The 22,440-nt window shown below is 37.5% G+C and overlaps 1 long non-coding RNA gene across 1 annotated transcript; it reads left to right on the forward strand.

Annotated features, from left to right (window-relative positions):
• The first annotated feature begins 13,218 nt into the window (after positions 1 to 13,218).
• On the forward strand, positions 13,219 to 14,084 carry LOC138911250 (uncharacterized). Its single transcript, XR_011416690.1, has 2 exons — positions 13,219 to 13,286; positions 13,381 to 14,084. It is a non-coding gene; the product is annotated as an uncharacterized lncRNA (long non-coding RNA).
• The last annotated feature ends 8,356 nt before the right edge of the window (positions 14,085 to 22,440 follow it).

Consider the following 22,440-nt stretch of genomic DNA (forward strand, 5'->3'; position numbering starts at 1 on the left):
TACAACACGAATTACCAAGGAAACGTCCGTAAGTTCATCGAGGAGCTCGAGAATAAATCTTTTGTTATTTTAAATAAGTTAGCACTAGAAAATATACCTAGCAATACAACCCTTTATACAAATGCTATGAATAACACAATCAAAGATGTTATTACAAAAAAATTACCAGATAGGCTTTTCATGATGTTAGCCAGACACGACATTACGTCGACACAAAAACTAAAGCAAGTAGCTCAAAGAGAGGGATTATATGAAAATAGCGTTACTGAAAAACCTAAAAATAATAATGTTCAGGGAAATCCAAATAACAATCGTAGGAACATGGGAAATTATCAGCAAAATGCTAACCCAACCACCATTTCAAGTGGCTATTCCAACACGAATCAGAGTTATCACGCACAAAATAAACAGCATAATAAGTCCGAAGACAATCAGAAAGCTCACCACGAGTTCCAACAGAAATTAAGTCAAGGTAGATACCAAAATCCCTTAAACTACCAAAATCAGTCCCATTCACGCTTGAATGCACCAAACCCTCCGACTAAACGTCAAAGAGATAGTAACAGTGGGCAGATGAAAATGGATACATCCGAAAATTTTCATCAGCAAGCCTCGGAACAAACAGAAGAAATCCATTCATAAAATTGATTATGAATGACGAAGTTCTAAAATGTGTCATCGACACAGGTTCAACCATAAATCTAATGAAAACAAACCGCTTAAATTTTCCAGTTTACAACGAAACATTAAAGGTTCACACCATAAATGGTGTTATTGAATTAAAACAAAGTATACGATTAGGAGCAAGCAAAATTTGTCCGAGCAAACAAAAATTCTATATTCACGACTTCTCAGAGCATTATGATGTTCTGATTGGGAGAGAATACCTTGAGGCATGTCAAGCAAAAATAGACTATGCACAAGGATCCGTAACCTTAGGAGAATTTAACTTTTGTTTTAGATATAACGACGAAGAGGTCGAAGAGGACATGACCGCACAAGAGTGCCTTGATCCACCCTCAACAGAGGACAGACCATTTAACTTCGCTATTAATAATGAATTAATAGAAAACAATGAGTTTAGGCTAGAGCACCTAAACTCAGAAGAAAAAGAAAAAATAAAAAAAGTTTTACATGAATTTCGTGATATCCAGTACCATGAAGGTGACAATTTGACTTTCACTAGTACAATTAAACACAAAATTCTAACAAAACATGAGGACCCAATTTACAAGCGTCCATACAAATATCCTCAAATATACGATGAGGAAGTAAATAAACAAATAAGCGATATGATAAAACAAAATATCATACGTAAATCCAAATCCCCTTACTGCTCACCAGTAATAATCGTTCCAAAGAAAAACGATGCATCTGGAAAGCAAAAGTTCCGGTTAGTCATAGATTACCGCAATCTCAATGAACTAACTATTAATGATAAATACCCTATCCCGATCATGGATGAAATATTAGACAAACTTGGAAAATGTCAATATTTCACAACCATTGATCTAGCCAAAGGCTTCCACCAAATCCAAATGGATCCTGGTTCAATACCCAAGACCGCATTTTCGACTAAACATGGCCATTACGAGTACACTCGCATGCCATTTGGTCTTAAGAATGCACCTGCAACGTTCCAACGTTGTATGAACAATCTCTTAGAAGATTTAATTTTTAAAGATTGTCTGGTCTACTTAGACGACATTATTATTTTTTCCACTTCATTGGAGGAACACATTTTGTCGCTACAAAAGGTATTTAAGAAGCTTAGAGAAGCTAACTTAAAACTACAGTTGGATAAATGCGAGTTTATGAGAAAAGAAACTGAATTTCTCGGTCACATCATCACAACTGAGGGTATAAAACCAAATCCCAACAAGATACAAGCAATTGTCAAATTCCCAATTCCAAAAACCCCAAAAGAAATTAAATCATTTCTAGGATTATGTGGTTTCTATAGGAAATTTATACCAAATTTCGCTAATATAGTAAAACCATTAACACTTAAATTAAAAAAGGGAGCAAAAATCAATATAAAAGACAGAGACTACGAACTAGCGTTTGAAAAGCTAAAAGTACTCATAACATCCGACCCAATTTTAATATACCCTAACTTCGAAAAACCATTTTCATTAACTACAGACGCAAGTAATATGGCAATAGGGGCCGTCCTTTCGCAAGAGCATAAGCCTATATGCTATGCAAGTAGAACTCTCAACGAGCATGAGTTAAATTATTCAACGATTGAAAAAGAATTATTAGCAATCGTTTGGGCCACTAAATACTTTAGGTCCTATCTTTTTGGTCGACAATTTCAAATCCTTAGTGATCACAGACCACTCGTCTGGTTAAATAATATGAAAGAACCTAACATGAAATTACAAAGGTGGAAGATCAAGCTAAATGAGTTTGATTTCCAAATTAAATACGTCCCAGGAAAAGAAAATTATGTGGCAGATGCTCTGTCCAGAATTCAATTAAACGAAAACTTCTTAGGCGAAGATACAATTAGCACAAGAGCAACAATACATAGTGCTCAAGAAGACAACAGTAACCATTTACAAATCACAGAAAGACCACTTAATTATTATAATCGACAAATAGAATTTGAAAAAGGAACCGAGAACGAAACAAAAGTTACGAATTACTTTCACAAAACCAACATAAAAATTACGTACAAAGACATGACTAATACGCATGCCAAAGAATTAATAAAAGAATACTTATGCACAAAGAAAAGTGTGCTATACTTCCACAACGAAGCAGATTTTCCAATTTTTCAAGAAGCCTACTTAGAAATAATAAGTCCGAATAATTCAACAAAGGCAATGAAAACTAGTACAAAATTAATAGACCTTCAAACATACGCAGAATTCAAAGAATTAATATTAAAAAAGCACAAAGAATTATTACACCCAGGAATTGAAAAAACTATCAATTGGTTCAAAGAAACCCACTATTTCCCAGATTATCAAAATTTAATTCAAAATCTAATAAATGAATGTGAGATTTGCAACATCGCAAAAACAGAACACAGAGATACAAAATTAACTTTCGAAATAACTCCGGAAATCGCTAATATCCGAGAAAAATATGTAATGGATTTTTACATAGTAGGAGATAAACAATTTTTATCTTGCATTGATATCTATTCAAAATTTGCATCATTAATAGAAATAAAAAGTAGAGACTGGCTAGAAACCAAACGAGCTATATTACAAGTGTTCAACCAAATGGGTAAACCCATCGAAATAAAGGCAGACAAAGACTCAGCTTTTATGTGTACAGCTTTACAATTATGGCTAAAATCAGAAGCAGTAAATATTAATATAACCACTAGTAAAAATGGTATATCCGACGTAGAACGATTTCATAAGACAGTTAACGAAAAACTAAGAATCATTAACAGCGACTCAGACGTCGAAAATAAACTTACAAAATTTGAAACTATACTCTACACGTACAATCATAAAACAAAGCACAAAACGACTAACAGAACACCAGCGGACATATTCATATATGCAGGTACACCAGAGTATGACACTCAAGCTAATAAAGAAAAACTAATAAATAACCTCAACAAAAAACGAACAAATTATGAAATTGACACTAGATACAAACACTCACCGTTAGTTAAATCAAAGACGACAACCCCGTTCAAGAAAACAGAACTAAGACAAATCGACGACAAACATTTTGAGGAAACTAACAGAGGCAGGAAAATAACACATTACAAAACCAAATTCAAAAAGAAAAAGAAGACTAATCAAAGCAAATATAACAATTACAGGTCAACAACAGACAGCGATCAAAACATACAAGCACCAGCTTAAATTAATTATTATAATATTACTATCAATAACTGTAAACCATATAAATGCACAGAGTATTGAAATTAATCCTATCAAAGCCCATAACGGATATCTCATATTTAAAACAGGAACCATAGACATTCCGACAGATTACGAATTCCACTGTTTAACGGTTAATATAACAAAAACCGAAGAAACTTTTAACAATTTAATTGAACAAAGTAAAGAATAATCAATAACCTTATACAAATCGAATACCTAGTAGAGAAATTAAACAGAGAAATAAACGGCTTAAAAATAGCCAAACGTAGCAAAAGAGGTTTAGTTAACATAGTAGGAACAGCATATAAATACTTATTTGGAACATTAAATCAAGAAGACAAAGCAGAAATTGAACAAAAAATAAGCAACTTAGCAGAAAACAGCGTTCAGGTTAACGAATTAAATTACATAATAGAAGCTATAAACAAAGGAATAGAAATCATGAACGAACTAGATCAAGAGAAACAAAAAGGAAAGAAATTAGATATCCTTATATTTAACTTACAACACTTTACAGAATATATAGAAGACATTGAGATGGGAATGCAGCTCACAAGATTAGGAATTTTTAACCCAAAATTACTAAAACATGACTATTTGTTGCATGTTAATTCTGAGAAATTGTTGAATACAAAAACTTCCACTTGGTTTAAATCAGATACAAACGAAATACTGATAATATCCCATATTCCTCGAGAAATAATAAAAAGCCCGGTATTCGAAATAATTCCATACCCGGATGAAAATAATAATATTTTGACAGAAATAGCTCATGAAAAATATTTTACCCAAGATAAAAAAGTTTATAGCAGAGAAACAAAAAAATTAATTAATAATGAATGTTTAACAGGAATTTTAAACCAAATAACATCAGAATGTAGTTATACTAAAATTTTGCAAAATTTTCAAATCAACTACATAGAACCAAATATAATTTTAACTTGGAATTTACCAAAAACTATATTAAACCATAATTGTATAAATAACGAAATAACAATAGAAGGAAACAATATAATAAAAATCTTTAATTGTTCATTGCAAATTAATGAAATTTCAATTTCAAACAATATGTTAGATTATACTCAAAGCATTTACGTAAGCAATGATGTTATAAAATTAGAACCACTTTCGTTTGTACAAACGAAACAAATTATAAATGCACATACAAAATTTAACAATGTATTCCAGATAATTACAATAACCATATTTGTAATCATATTAATAAGTTTAACACTGTATTTGACATATAAGTTCAAAAGCATACCTAAGAAATTAATTATAAAATATAAAAAACCCAAAGTAGAAGAAACACCTACAATAATAGGAGATATACCAATTGTAAAAGAAGAAAATGTTACACTATATCCAAACTTAAACACCTGAGGACAGGCACTTTTCTAATGGTTGGGGGAGTGACATATCCATAGTCGCACCCACCCTTTAACATAACTTAGCACATAAGCATAAGCACAATTATAAACATTTCTAATATTGTAAACAAAGAGCCTGGTGATAACATCGACATTGGTCAAGATCAAACTGTCCCCCTTTTGGTAGACATAAACAATTCACCCTAAATATCACGCCACTGTCAATGTTCCCATCAGAGTACTATCCCACGCATAATTGCTGACGCAGCTCAAACTTCACTCAATTTTGACTCAAACTCTCTCAAAGCGAAGTTTGCTAAGCGACCGCAACAGTTAGATAAATCAGTTCTTATTCGGGAAGCAAATCTGAATGTACTCAACAAAAGTAGCCGTTAAGTGAAAATAATAAATTGAAATATATTTTTTTATAGTAACCTAACGTGTAAAACTTAATTATATATATATACATAAAAGGTAGCCTTGGAGCAGCGAATAGCTAATACTCTTTTGGTCATATAAAAAAAAAAATGTTAATTCGATGAATTTATACAAATCAAAGTAAAGTTTGTTTGATGATGATTTTGATTAATTGCCTGATGAATAACCTGGGAGTATTTGGCGGTAATATGTGTGCAATTAGATTTGGATTGCATTACGGTTACCCTAACATAATTATAATACCTTTTGGTTGTCGAAAAATAAATAAATTTGTCATGCAAAGAGCAACAACAACAAAAATAATACAATAAAAATAACGCACAAATCAAGCACTCGACTTAATTGCATTTAAATGAAATTAGCATTAAATGTTTACAAATTTTGTGGTACATTTGAGTGTGTGTGTGCAGCGAGTCCATTTATTATTCGACTAATTTGTGTATATTTTAATGTTTTATTTTATACATATATATTCTTTTTAAATTGCGGTTTGGATAGCGCTGTTAATGCTGATAAATTATCGCAAAGTTGGCTGCGTTTTATTCTTTTTTTCCCCGCTATACGTAACAAGAGCATTTAACTTATTTAACAAAGTGCATAAATAAACATTAAAAAAGGAATGAGATGTGGATCAGTTTATATGTTGCACCCGCATAAATAATAAATTATCCTCAAACCCAAGGCCGAGCCGGGATCCTCTCGAAGCAGAAACCAATATTATTATTACAGGGTCGGTTAATTTATCTATGTGCAGGCTGTCGAGTTAAATAAAAAAAAAAAAAAAACGGAAAAAACAACGTGTAGTAAATTTAATAAATTCATTATCAGCTCATTAACAACGAACTCGCGGGGCGTATGCGCAATATGCAGCGCAATTAAAGCCAAAATGCTGACACGACAGCACACAGCAAATTAATAATACGCGTAAGCGGAAAAGTTCAACAGCCGTTTGCTGGGCATGTGAAAAGCCTTAAAGCCATTCAATTTTCACATAGCAAAGCGAGTGGGCGTGGCAACAACTGGCGCGCGCGCGTTTGTGTGTGTGTGTGTGTGTTTGCTCACAGGCCCAACGGCCGGCAGTCTAATTGCAAAATAATATACACAGTTCTGAGAGCAGGGTTGGGTCTTTCATCAATGCCACACACACATCTACACACACATGCACACACACAACACATGTATAGACACCGACAAGAGGCAACAACAAAGAAAGTGGCAAAGGAAGACGTAACTACAAGGAGCGCATGTTTCGGTTAATTAGTAAACACAGCAACAAAAAAAAAAAAGAAGAGAAAAATAAATGAACGAGCTTCAAATAGTAAAAGGAGTAACGAATAGATAGAAAAATGACTACATAATACCCTGTAAAACATAGAGAAGTTCACGACTATACTATATGCTTTAGACATATTATAAGTCTGATGATATCCCAACGGATTTTATATTGGTTAGCTGAATAGCCTATGTATTTATTGCCCCATATTAAATATACATTATTCCAACCACATTTCTTACGTCTAATACACCAACCATTAGTTGTACTGCAGGGTATATATGACAACAAAAAAATACTAAAAGCCAAATTGGCAGTTGGGGAACAAGATAAGCGACAAAACATAAGGAAGCGAGTGTTGAGCCTGAGATATACTTGACCCTGGCTCGTGGTGTAGGCTCTGGACCAGGCCAAAAGAGTCAACTCCTAATTTGTTGGCAAAGCTGTGTCGGCGCTTCCCCGGCTCTCTCTATGCTGTCGGCCTGCTGGCAATTGAATAACATGTGTGCCACGAGGGGATTTTATTAAGGCATTAAACATGGTGTTTTATGCGAGCATTTTGGCTCCTTTGGCTCATTTGTGCTCCTCAAACGCAAGGAAGTTGCATAAATTGGAGAATTTAACTTTTTGCCTCAGCGATTCGATGAGCATTCGTTCTTTATGGACTTGTTGGAATATAGAGATAGATGCCGCACAAAATTGTAGACTACAAATTGGATTCTAACCACTTCATTAGCAAACAAACATACTTATTTAATCTGCACACTCCGCTGCCCGCTCTCAGGTGCAGCAGGTGCAATGGCAATCGGTTTGTGGGACGGGACAGCCAATGCACTCATGACAAACACATTTCATACGCGTATTAAGCAGAAATATGTTACAAATAGCAAGAGGCAAGACGAATGCGAATGTGAATGTGAATGCGAATACGTAGCCGGGCATGTATGCATAAATTGCGGCCAACGTGGCGTATACACAACGCACAACATGCAACGCGCATATTTTTCGCCTTATGAATTCGTATTTTATATGAATTTTTGCTTGCGGGCACGAGGTATGGGGTCTGTGGCATGGGTAATTTTTGCCGAGAAACGCGTCGCAGCGCAAAATGCAACACACCAATGCATAAAAATGCCATATTTCAAAATGCAAATATATTCTTTTAGCTTTTTTGATAAATGACACCGCGGAGGGCTGATGAAAATGGCGCACAGAGAGCTGCTCGTAAGCAATATGAAGCGTGCCAGCCAAGCAGAAGTTTCAGCAGGAGCAGAAACAGGAGCAGCTGCAGCAAGGCAGCCTGACGAAGAAGGAGAGGCAGCAGAAACTATAGCCGGGGCAAACATTTGAAAAACATTTCAATGGGCCGCGAAGCACTGCGTGTTGGCATTTTAATTTAATTTGCCAACACTGCAGCGGGCCAAGCAAATAAAATATGAAGGCGCCGATTGCAGTGAGCAATTTGCTTTTTCCGATTATCCTGTAGCATTTAACTTTCCCTTATTTCCGTTTTCTTAATAAACAAGATGGACCATTTGGGCGAATTTCAAGTGCATAAAAAGCCGGATCAAAAATCCCCTTAAGAAACATATACCTAGCTTATAAGGTATGAGATGTACCTAGCTTATAATTATAATTATGTCTGAAATCCTTTTTCCTTTTCCACATACTTGTCTTCCCTTAAAGCTAATTTGGAAATTTTGTATTAAGCCGCTGCAAGAACCGCAGCCACATTTTCGATTTTATTTATACAATTTTTTAATTTAAACATTTACTGCTGACATATTCTGGCGTATGCGCAACATTTGCTCGTATTAAAAACATTTTTTGTGACGTATGCGCAATTTTTTAATTAACAAACCGCCGCGTTAATATATTTTATGAGCTCTGCCTTTGGCTTTATTAAGCAATCTTTGTGCTTCAGCCGTGGCATTAAATGATTTACATGCCAACAGAGAAGCCAAAAGCCAGCGAAGAGTTTGACATTTTTGACATGGCTGCAATTGCAGCACGTAGCTACACAGGAAATTGCGTGGCTCAGCAGATGATGTTTAACAAAAACAAACAAAAAAAACGCAGCATGAACAAATCCTTTTGCTATTAAAGTTGCCAAGGAGGAACGTCAACAAGAAAATGTCATATTTTTGTAGACAAATAAACTGTCGCCTGTCCATCCCATGCAGCTGGCTGGATGATCTATGTGCTGAGATTTTCTTAGCTAAGACCAGCCACAAGGCAGCCGCATTCCAAATAAAAGGCACAAATACAAATTCATGCGGAATGACATAAGTCACCGCAAAAGTAATTTTTCACTAATGAGCTTGCCAGCTACCAGGTACCAGGTACCAGGTAAACTGCTGCACAGTGGGCTAAAGCCAGGTAGAAAGTATAAACAAAATTATATATTATTAACCATGACACGATTCAAATTTTTACTTTAACTTACAGCAAACCTTAATTTATTGTTTCTTTTGGCTACCAGGCTGAGACATGGTAGAAAGCATAAACAATATATTTCAAACATTTTATATTATTAACCATAACACGATTCATTTGTTTGCTTCAGCTAACAACAAATTATTATATGGAACTACCTTTAAAGTAATTAAAATAATTGAAAAATCCATATTTCTTTTGGCTGAAAGCAGTTCAGCCTGAATCATTCGCCTGGTGCCACTGTGCAATGTGCTACCCTTGAGATGCTGCTGCGGCTCTGACTTTGTCTTTAGAGCGCTGTATCATGCTATTTAATCTAATGATGTATCTCAGGTGTTTGTTTGTGAAATTTATCGTGGAAAATTTTATCCGTATTCTTTGGCTTAAGGCATTTTAGCTGCCATCCCGTTTGCCATTGTTGTCTTGTTTCTTGTTCTATGCCGGCGATTTATATGCAGCTATTAGTCTGGATAAAAAAACGCCAAATTGTTGTTACATATTTATTTGGTTTAGTACGATGCGTGGGTGGATTTGTTTTCAGGTGGGCGTTGGTTTGAGTTGGTTTTGAGGGTTTCGACTATAATTAGCTCGATGGCTGGCGCATCCAATTACCTAATATCCGCGCAAGCATTCGCACCTAATTACAGTAGTAACTGCAGCCACACCTAATGCACAAATTACAAAATGAATATTCATATTTGTGCAGCAACATCGGTGGCAGCATCAGCATCAGAGTTTGCCGCAATCGTCGTTGCTGCTTATTGCAAATGAAAGCCGGTAGTTTTTCATTATTTTGCATTTCCTGCTGCTTGTTGTAATTGTTGTTGTTGTTTGCCTGGTTTGGCTCAAATACAAAATCTGCATGCAGCTGAATTTTTTTCCAAAGGTTTTTGTATTGTTGTTTTGTTTGTTTATTTGCTTGGATCTGGATACTGAATTCTGGACCTGGACCTGAATGGGCAGCCCTGCCCTTTGCATAGCTTTTCAGTGCGCTTAACAATGAAATTTGCGCATAACCACATGCAAATTGCCAACCCACAACATCACACACACACACGAACACGCACACACACATGTGCACATTGGAAAATTTACAAATAATAATCTACGCGCCAGCAAAAGAGTTTGCTTGGGATAGGAATGTCAAAACGCAAATTGCTGCAAACCGCAGCAATGCACAACAACAACAACAACAACAAAAAATGATAACTGGATCAAAGGATGTTGCGTTTTTTACGAACAGACGAATAATGTATGCTCTTTTGCGATTTGAAGAAATAAATAAATAAAAATATATTTTCAATTTAAAGTTGCGCAGCACAAAGGGAAATTTTAAGGCATAACTAATGCAGCCAAGCCGCAATTGGCTTGTAATTAAAATTGTGCAATTGAAATTTTATGGTATTTGGATATATAGAATTTGGATATATAGAATTGGGCATGAAATAAAAAAAAAATATATTATTATAATATTATTATGTGATTAAATAATATTATATTATTACGTTTTTATATTATTATATTACATTATATTGTATATTATATTTCTTTCATGACTTTAAATTGCATTGCAAGTCAAGCTGAACCCAATTTGCTTCCAATTTTTTCAAAGTAGATATTTATGTACTTATATAGAGAACGCGGATTGGTTAAACATAAATTTTGCTGAAAAGCGCGTCGTGTCGCCTGGCTGCCACTGCGACTGTGTGTGTGTGTATGTGTGTGTGTTTTGCCTGTTCGGTTGTTTGGTTGTTCGCTTAGGGCATTTGGCAGAGGTAACATATTGAAATGTATTGCAAGCCATGGCTGTTGGTCATTACAGGACATTCCCGCAGACTCCGCCCCCGCCGGGCTATTAATCGATAAAGTTTATTATAATTTGTTGTGGCCGCACATTCGGGTTTTTTGCCCGGTTTTGTAGACATTTACGGCACATTACGTATACGCCATGTTGGCTTGTCTGGCTGCTGGACACGTCAACTCATTGGCATGCATATAATAATTCATATTCAATTTCTGGCATAAAAGTTTTCGTATTTGAATTTATCAGTTAATTAGAATTTGTGCGGTGAGTATTTGCAAATTTAAGTTGTCTGTTACGGCCGGAAATGACAAAAATTTGTTGCAAAAATTTTCGAACATCCGTTTCAATTTAACTTTCGCTTTGCGAGGAAGAAGCAAAAAACGCAACAATACGTAAATTCGAAAATGGGCAGCTTGTTACTTGTTGTTAAAATCGCCGCACACATACACACACATACACGATCATAAATTTAAAAAATGTAATATCCCTCTTACGGAAATGACAATTTATTGGTGGTTTTTACTATTCGCAATTTATTTCAACTCCGCAAGGAAATGCATTGCGGATGTAACGCCCCATAACCTCACCCCGAGCCCCCGAAGCACCAAGCCCCGCTCTTTGGCTGGCAAAAGTTGACGGTGCAAACAAACAGAGCGACTGACAGACAGAGAGACAGACGGACAAGCAAACATGTATGCCAGTGTAAATATAAAAATAAAATAAATATAAATAAATATCGGCTGCAAAGTGGCCGTGGCAGCAACAGGGACAGAGGCAGGGACACGGTGAGGAAGCGGCAACCGCAGCCCACAGCTGCCCACCATGCCAACCATGCCCACCGCCCACCATGCCACACCCAACGGTTGGCTAGCAGCCGGCTGAGATTGGAAATCCGTTAAGTCATCGCCACTGCCAACCGCTGTGGCCGTTGCCTGGTGTCGACTTTTTTTTTTTTTTGTTTTTTTTTTATTTTTTATTTTGCTGTTGCAGTTGCAACTCTTTTGTTGCTTGTCAATGCATTTGTTTGTTCTGCTGCTTTGGTCACTGCCGGCTCTGGCCAGCCAAATCCTATGACAAATAAACGCTTCTCCAGCAATTTGTTGCTGCAGTTGTAACTTTGCTTTTAATTTAAGAGAGCTGCGATTTTTCGACTGCTTGGCCAACTGCATGGGCAACAAATTCAGATTCGAAAAGAAGTAACATAAAATAAATTCTGTGTCAGTGCTCGAATTATGCAGATCTTTGAGATCTCTAGGGGAAAATCGATATACGCAAATTCACAATCGAAAAGAAAGTTTATAGAAAACATCGAAAAAATGCTCTGTGCTCAGATCTTTAAGATCTGAGGGGGAAATGGGCATATTTGAGGTTTGTGGCGGGTTTGGACGTAAGTCAATCATCCAATAGTAGGAGAAGAATAACTGAAGAATGAGTAAGTTAGCTAGAGCTGCATTTGCAAGGCGACGTTTGCAATCACTGAAACAAATTGTATAATTCATGATGAACGAAGGAGCGAATACGTATAAGGGGTAGTTGTATAAATGGCCGCCTCGCTGAACATTGTGTTTGTCCAGCATCATGGACCTAAAAGTATCAAAATACATCAGGCTCAGTTTATACGGCTTATAGGACTTTGAAATTAGTTTCATTCGCTCAACGTCACAATTTGAATAAAACCTTAGATTGTTTATGTTTCTGACATAGAGTCTTCCCTAGAAATACGTTATTTCTACTCTGTCAGCTTACACATTCATTCATAGTTTGCAGTCGAACGTGAATTTTATAATAATCTCAAAGCCAATTGCTTAATCTAGATTGACCTATTGGACTCCCATTAAGTATATATGTAGCCTCTATTATAAATAGAAATTGCACAATCCCATGGTGGCACGCGTTAAACCAGATGTGAGCGCAAAATGAAAACTTGTAGTTTCCAAAGCCTCAACTCACGATCGTGCAATTATAAAAAAATTATTCGCGGTTTTAGCCCATCAGTTAACTCAAACTAGATCAATTTATTATGTGTAAGCAGTCATTTTCTAATAATAGAAATGTCTTTATCGAATACTCAAATCAAAATTGATTCACAGAATACGCAAGAATTTCTGGTATGTATTTTTATAGGCCAGAGTCTAGTTAAGAATACATTTATATTGAAGAAAAAGTAAATATTGAATGCAAATATAATGTAAATCTCAACAGGGAGAGTGAGAGAGCGAGGGCGATAGAGAAAGAGATATAGACAGATAAGAGAAACTGAGAAGATCAGGCCAGAGTGTTGTCTTTCGCTGAGAATAAAAAATACCTCCACAACTTTGATTGGATTCAGTTCAAAGCAACAGCTGCCAAGATGAAGGCATATTTGTACCGGACCATTTTTCTGCTCTTATTAATTGTCAGCATTAACGGTTTTAAGAACTGCGATCAGGTTAAAAGCCACGACAAGGATCGCTGTCTGGCTGCGATGCATCGCTGGCACGAGCTGAAGGATGAGTTCCTGAAAAAATGCTGCTTAGAAATTGCTGCAAGCATTTCTGAAAATGATTGCAAAAATGCTTGCAATAAATTAGCAATTCGCGAAGCAACAGAAAAACTTATAAGTGAATTAAGAGCTGACAAAAAAATGAGTCAAACGGACCTAAAGCCACAAATGCCAGTTCCCAATGAGGATAGGGTATCGTTTGGCCCCAATCGTTCCCAGTTCCGTGTATTTAAACGAATTAACTACTGAACAACTTAAACTAAACACGATTTCAGACAACATATGCACATTTTTTATACCAATTATATCTATATCGTATTTTATCGGGCTGCATTACCATTTGTAAGCAGTTATTTCATGTTTTTATATGGGTAATCCACGCAATAACACAGACTATAAAATAAAAAGAGAATTATAAACTAAAGCTTGTTTCTCTAGAACTAGTTTTTAAGCAGAGAAAGAGGGTGGCAGAGATTAAGAGAGAGAGAGAGGGAGAGTGAATGAGAGTGGGAAAAATCCAGCTTAAAGCTTGAAAACTTTGATAAGAGTTAAAAAAACGTTGCTCCACAAGCTAGTTGTAATTCAGTCGAGAACAACAGCTGATAAGATGACGACATATCCATACCGCGCCATTTATCTGCTACTGGTATTTACAAGCATTGAAGCCTTCAAGCACTGCGATCAGGTTGACAGCCAGAACAAGGAGCGCTGTATGGATCTAGTGCATCGCTGGACCGAGCTTAAGGACGAGCTTCTAAAGAAATGCTGCTCAGCGACATCTGAAAGTATTTCCGCAAATGGATGCACAACGGCGTGCTCTAAGTCTGCAGCTCGTGAGGCAACAGCAAGACTCAAAAGTGAATTAAGTGCTGACCAAAAAATGAATCAAACAAGCATCGTGCCACAAGTGCCAGTTTCCATTGAGGAGAGAATATCTTTTGGCCAGAATCGACGCAATTTCCGTGTGTTTAAATATAGCAACTTGTGAGATAACCAGTTAAGTCTTCATAAATACATGTGTGAAATCAATTTATACTAATTTAAATATTACACTTTATCATATTATATTGGGTGTATTACCGTTTGTAATATTAAATGGAAAGACAATAACAAGAGAACTATCAATTTTGTGAATATAAATGTTGTTGTGTCCCTTTTTGGAATATAACATAAATAACTGATTTCCATAGACATACATTCAGTTGCTGCTCAACAGCTAATAATTAGATTGCTGCCACATTTTGTAAAAAATAATGTGTACTCGCTGTGCATTAAATATTATGTAAAGAAGCCTTCAAATAATTTAGACGCCCTTCGTGCAGCGTTGTGTCAGCATCTGAAACTAACGAATTTTATATTTACTCAACGAAATTGCATTTTCCAATTGACTTGCGGTTGGGCGTAGCGCCGAGTAGAAGCGACCACAGAAAACGCGGCTGCGATTAATTAGATGATGAACTAATTGAATTCGAATAACTTAAATTAGGTAAACATACGGCAGGGAGAACGAGGCGAAGCGATGCTAATGCTGTTGACAATAATTAAAAGAAAAAAAAATTTTTCAAAATCGAATTTGAAATGGCAAATGTTGCTCCTGGCCCCCCTCACACACACACACACACACACACACACACACACACACTTCAGACGCAGCGGGAATTAATTAAGTGCATTAAAACTTATTGAACTATATGAAAAAGGAGTCGGATCGAGTTTGCAACACAGAGCAGCAGCTGCAGTTGGAAACAGGACATGGTGCCAGGGACATGCTAGCACTTGCCAGCTGGATGCAAAATTATTTAACTAGCACACGGGCTGCGTCTGCCCGTCGGAGCATTTGTGTCGTTCGCCTCGTTGACTACAGTCAAATGCTAAACGCCGCCACAGAGGCAGCTTCACTCAATCACACACACACACACACACATACACGCGCATACATGCATACATACATACACACAACCGCACTCAGATACTCACACTTGCACAGATATTCCGGACTCACGTACTACGCAGAACAGGAACAGGGACGTGCACCAGTACCAGAGACAGCCAGCAGAAACAGATATAAATATACTCACAGATCAAATACGAGGGTTTCCTAAAAAGTTCTAGCCCCTCAAAAGTTGCTTAAAGATATATGTGTACGTTTTTCGTGGAAAGTTAAGTCAAATATCTTTATTCCACATATCTAAGCAATGTGACTAAAGTGTTTTTTATCTATTAAATCAAATACGAGAATATCATCTTAAGTTCGAAGTTATCCCTTAACCTTAAACAGTTGCTCATATATATCTGAGTAACCTTTTTGCACAATTCAGTCAATTATCTATATTCCAAATAAATAAACATTTTGACTAAAGTGCTTTCTGTCTATTGAGTGTTAGCTGATCGCTAAATTTAATTCTACTTTCCACACTTTTGGAGCAGCCCTCGCAGCGCACCGCCAGTGTGCATGTAATGTATGATGGAAAAGTTGCTGCTGGCGCGTGATTCCAATCGAGTTATTACAGAAATTAATCATGTTGAACATGCATGGGAATTGCATATACACACACAGCCAGATGCATATGCAATACGCATTTGCATTCGTTCGTGTACAAAAAAAAAAATAAAAATAAAAATGGCCACAGACAACCTGGCAACAAAAATAAAACGAACCCAAAGATTATCGTTGTAAGCATTCTTTGAGTGAGTGATTAAAATGCGTGCATGTCAAATGTTAAATTCAAAATGGGAACAGAGAGGTGGCTAAGAGATTGTCGCAAACGCAACTCGCACTCGCGCTCACATTTGAGTCTACCTTTCGGCAGCCATGTGTTGAGCTTTAAGCGATGTCAGAGTTCGCGCTGCGTAATTTGCATTGATTTATGCTCGACTGAAAGGTGCACAATTGCAACCTGCAACGGCAACCTGCAACTGAAACGATGTCAAGGTGGCATGCGGCAGACGGCGATGCACTGTTAATGCGTCTACGGCAATGTTCCGGGGCACGTACATTCAATTAAACGCCCTTGAGTGCCGGCCACGCCTCTAGCTGGGCGTGAGTGTGTGTGTGCCTGGGAGTTTATTGGCATGCTAGTGACAGTGCCCGAGAGCAATGAGCTAAAGATAAATAACAAGCCATATAACGCATACGCACTGTATGCCCAAAGTGCATGCCGTGCGTTGCTTATGCAAAAAGGAAGCGCAGCCCTCAACGATGCGCATGTGTGCGCGTGTTTGTGTGTGTGCGCGTGCAAGTAACGCAATCGCTTCGCAAAGCCCGGACAACAGTAAACAAGCACGCAGAGATAGAGACTACCGCATGACCTCATCTCCTGCTCGTTGGCCCTGCCCTCTGCGCTGGGGGACAGCTTTGGCGCCTGTCAACGCTGTCCGCTGCCTGGCAGCCGGCGCTTTTGTGCTTTTCCAACTCCTATGTATGTGAGTGTGTGCGTGTCTGCCTGTATGCTGCATGCTTTCAGGCGTTGATTTCCACAACTGCCAAACGCTTGTCTTTTGATCTCGCCATGGCCTCGCTGGCCCGCTGCCACGCCTTCACGGTGCACGCCTCACCCAAATGCAATTTCAATTAAATTTTAAATATTTATGCAGCTGTAGCAACAGCACAAAAATGTTGCTGCCCCAGCACTTGCAACAAAACAATTCCAGCCAAATGGTTTAATCCGCTTCTGTTTCCATTTGCCATTGTGTGTGCGTGTGTGTGTGTGTGTGTGTGTGTAAGGATTAGCATAAGGTCTGCATATCATGCTGATCAGCTTTTGTATCCATCTGTGGTATTTATAGGACTAGCCACAGGCTACAAAGTAACCGGAATAAATTGTAATTGTGCAAAGACTGCCGGTGAAGCAAAAGAAACACATGAACAATGATGCCATTTTCGAGTGAAGAAAACAATTGGGAAAATAACACGGGATTTACAATTCTTACGAGTCAAATGCCCGCAATAACAAACACTCGCATAGTTCTTTGTGTGCGAGACCTAACAAATTGTATTATTTATTTATGATTGAGTGCGGAATTGAGTGCACAATACTGCAAAACAATAAAAACATATTTTCTTGCTTTATTTTATGCTACTTCCATTTAAGATATTGTGATAGTTATGCCAACTAATTAAGGAATCGTTCCCGGGTCTTATTCCCATTTTTCCATCCTACATAGACATACATATGTAGATCAAAATTTTCCAACCCATAACTCAGTCAAAACTCATTCGATTTTCATAAAGTTTTTACTATTGTTCATGTTTTGGCCTCTAGATAAATTTGGCATCTAAATCTGGCAACATTATTCTGGGTCGAAAATCGTATGAAAATTGTACCCGCAAATATAATATAGATAAAAATTTTCCACTCCCATAACTCGGTCAAAACTCATCCGGTTTTCAGCAGGTGCAATGTATTACATTTCTTCTGTTTATGCGACTGCATCCACAAAACACAGATCTAGACTGATACGAGGTTTCTTCTTACTTCTTTACCTTTTTTCTCTCCACCTTCCGCTCCCCCTTCCCCTATCTGTAACTAAGATAGTCGGCAAACGAGTTTGCCGGCAAATGTGACTACTGCCATAATTTACTGTCCCATAAGAATGTCGCGAAGGCGAACGACTAAATCATGGCCGGTGCGTGAGTTGCCTTCGAGTTACTTATAGCGAGCAATTGTCTTGCCACGCCCATAATCACGCCCACGCCCCCACACACATATTCAAGCTACTTGACGGGCACATAATGCCGCAAATAAATCTAATAACGCCCGCATAATTTGCATAATTCTCGTATTTAATAGACAGGCGTGGCAGGCAGCGCAGCACAGGTAGCCAAAGCAATTGAATCCGCCGCAGTCGTGGCTGGTAATCGTCAGTCTCTGGATCCGGCTCCGGCAGCAGCTCCCACTCCGGCACCAGCTCTCACTCCCCCAAGCACTGGCAGCGGCTCGTGTCGCATCGCTTTGTTGCTGTGCGCCCAACATAAAACACTCAAAGGATATGCTGACAATGAGGCTTAACTTACACACACACACACACACACACACACATACAGTGAGTGTGTCATAAAGCGGCTGCAATGTTGTTGTTTCAGGCAGGAGGGGGTGGGGGCAGGCAACAGGAGCTTATGCCGAGTCTTGCCCGGGTATGCGCCTAAAAGCGCGCTTAAATAAATTCAATTTAACGTGACTAATACCATTTTATCGCATTGTTTAAAGCATGAAGCACTGCAATGTGCACAGGATATAATAGCAGCAGGCGCAGAAACGGGGAGCCGGGAGCAGAGGCAGGGTGCTGCTTGCCTGCTGGCTGCCATCCTGCCTCCATTTGAGCCACACAGACGGACCGATTACCTGCCTGCAAGCGTGCGTCATGTTGCCTTTTTGTGTGTGTGCTCGCCGACAATATTGTCAAATTTCATACACAAGTATATATTGTGAGTGTGTATGTGTGTGTGTGTGTGTGTGTGCTTTTGTCTGTACTCCTGTATTACTATCTGTCTGTGTGCGCCCGCTTGTTTAACTGTTGCGATTTACGGACTAACTCCGACAAGGACGTCGTCGTCAACAGTGCAATGAGGAAATAATAAATACAACATTTGAGGAAATTGAATTGTATGTGCTTATACCTTCATGCATGCACACATATGCGCACATATTTGTGTGTATATATCAATGGGCTTCCTAAAGCAGATACGCGTGCAGCCGACAAAAATGATGACATGCAACACAAGATACCTGCAATTGTCTATTTTTTGTATTCTGCTTGATGTTTGTAAGGTAAGGGACTTTGAATTTTCTAGAAAATGGCTATATTTGTTGTAAGGCGTAAACCAGAAAGCAAAGATTAATTAGACATGCATTATTTATGTTTACATATATGTCAATACGCCTAAATATACTCTGCCCGGGCTAAGCCGGGTAATAGCCCCTAAGGAGATATGAATGTAAAATTTAATCGAAAAATGTCCTTCCTCATTATAAATATTGTACCATATAGTCAATTTAAAAAATTTGTATGAAATTATATAAATAATATATATAAATATAAATAACAAAGTATGAATCGGTAAGCAAAGATTATTAAACATATATACGTCTATATATACTCTGCCCGGGCTAAGCCGGGTAATATATCCTAATGAGATTTAAATGTGAATTTAAATATATATAAATATCCTTTCTCATTATAAATATACCATATATGCCATTTTTTATGAAAATATTAATACCAATTTTGTCGCCTTTCTTGATACCAGCTCTGACAGCTTTGTCGGCTGGCACACTCTGCTATCGGGACGTTTGTGTCTGTGTGCGTGTATGCTTGTAGGCCACTTTGTTGTTGCTGTGTTGTGTCTGGTGGCTATTGTTGTTGCTGTGGCTGCAGTCATTGCCCCCCGCCCAATCTTCTATTTGTACTGAAGTTAATAAAACTGCCTTTTATGGAGCTGAGCTCAATATGTATTTTCATGGCCATTTGAGCGCCTGAAAGTATGCGGCAATCAAATTAAATGTTATGTACGCTTTTAAAGAGCTGCTTCACATGGACCCGAAGCCGAACCCTACCCGAACAAAGAAAACCCGCTGCCGGGGCCGATCATCGACAATGCGAATTGGCAATTTGGCAATGGTTACTTATGCCAATCAAGTGGCCAATGAAATCAAAATTTTGTGTCCGTAGGGCATAGCCAGAAGCTTATGATTATGATTATGCAATCATTATGGCAAATCTTTTGCTTAACGCCTTTTATGTGATTTGCATTTTGTATTCGTGACAGTGTATATGTGCGGGAGAGCGTTTCTTCTAATTGAGTTAAGAGCTTTGCTTTGGGCAGACATTGCCATCGCGATAACTGAATTTTATATATGTATATATATATATATATATATATATATATATATATATTGATATCTATCACGCACAGTTTTGCATAACAAATATGCTCAGCTCCAAATCCGCAAACTCAATTTGCGCCAAATGCCGTTGCCTGGCCCTGAAAAATGACGAAAATATGAGCAGAGTGTGCAGAGAAGAACCCGAGCGACATTTGTCAATTTTATTTATGGTCACGTAGCGTTTCAATTTTGCTTTAGATTTTTCCTAATGGCCACAAACAAGCAACACAAACTACCTCGACGACCAGCAGCAGCAGCAGCCCCACCACCATCAGGTGTTAAAGGCCACTTAAGTGCTGAAAAATGTTGGGAGCCAGCAGCTAGGACCCACCTGGCTGCTCCAGCTGGCGTAATTACCCGCCATTTCGAGCTATCCAAAGTGTTGAAGGTGTCTAGGTTAATGCACAAACAAATTGAATCTAGAGTGTACCACAGGCTGCTCTAAAACCACTTTTATTTTTGAACATAGTAGACAAAAACGTTCAAAATCAGTTTAGGCTTAGTGGAAAGCAGTCAAGCATCTCTGTTTGAGCAAAGAGACAACTTAGCGAAACAGAGTCAAAGCTCGAACATTATTATATTGGTTACTCCTAATGCTGAGAATTTTCATATCATTTGTCTGAAGCATTCACATTTTCAGTTATTTTTTATATGTATTTCAGAGATTTGGGATGTATCACATCATTATATAATTAGCGAAAAAAGGTGGCATAAAAGGTTTTACTTACCATGCGATCAGCTTCAAAAACTATTTCAAATATTTTTGTCAAAATTCATCTAATGGGAGGTTTTGGATTCATACGTCCTTGTTGGAAATTACTTGAGACGTGTTTCCCGCTCTTCACTGATTCCGAGCTTCCTCAGTGGAAAATGCGATTAATGGACTTTTTTGTTTGGTTTGAAGTTAGCATATGCATGCTTGTATGCACCAAAAAAAAAACACCAAAAAAAAATAAACAAAAACACCACAAAAAAAACACCAAAAAAATCACAAAAAAAAAACACCAAAAAAAAAAAAACACCAATGAAAAGCACTGCACTACTAGATAAACTGCAGAGCCTACTTGTAAAACTGTAAAACTGAAAAACTGTAAAACTGCAGAGCCTACTTGAATTCTTGAGAATCGAGGAGTAAAGCACTTGGTAGAAGTTCGTTTTATTTAAATTTGCAGCACAGCGATAAATAAGCTTGGTCTGCGGTTGGTATTAGAAAACAAATATGCATGCGTACATATATACATAAATGCACACATGCATGCATGCATACACTTACACACACAAGCATGCATATACACACACATAGTTAATACTTATATGCACTCGTTAAAAATACCTATTATATACTTTGTTCCTTATAAGCTCACCATTATAAGATTTGTATAGAATCTATAATTTATGTATTGCTGGAAAAATATAAAGAAAATAAAAAACCTTTAAATAAAATAAGTATGCAAATGCCTTAATTAAATACAATCGATTGCATTGTTGTTGTATTGCTTAGTGCGTCATTTAAGTCTAATTGGAGCTTATGTGATTGAGTTTTGGTTCAGGAATGAGCAGTTCGGCATTCAAGTTCAACTATGCCAACTGCTGGGCACAATAATGTCAGCAATTTTAAGCCGCAACACTTAAAGTGTGAAGAGTGTGTGTGTGTATGGGTGAGGGTTATCTGTGTGTGCCACATTATGCCTTGTTAAAAATGCCCAAAGAGTGAAAGGACCACAAAGACTGAAGCGGAAAGTTGTGCATATCTGTTTGTGTGCGTGGCTGTGTGTATGTGTATGTGTATGTGTATGTGTGTGCGTGTCATCATCGTGTTAACAAAAGAGCATACTCAAGTTTCATACGAAATGCAATTCCACTTTTGCGCACTTTATGTCAACATGTTGTACGTAA

The sequence above is a fragment of the Drosophila virilis genome, chromosome 4 (genome assembly GCF_030788295.1).
Source record: "Drosophila virilis strain 15010-1051.87 chromosome 4, Dvir_AGI_RSII-ME, whole genome shotgun sequence".
In the NCBI taxonomy this organism is placed as follows: Eukaryota; Metazoa; Arthropoda; class Insecta; order Diptera; family Drosophilidae; genus Drosophila; species Drosophila virilis.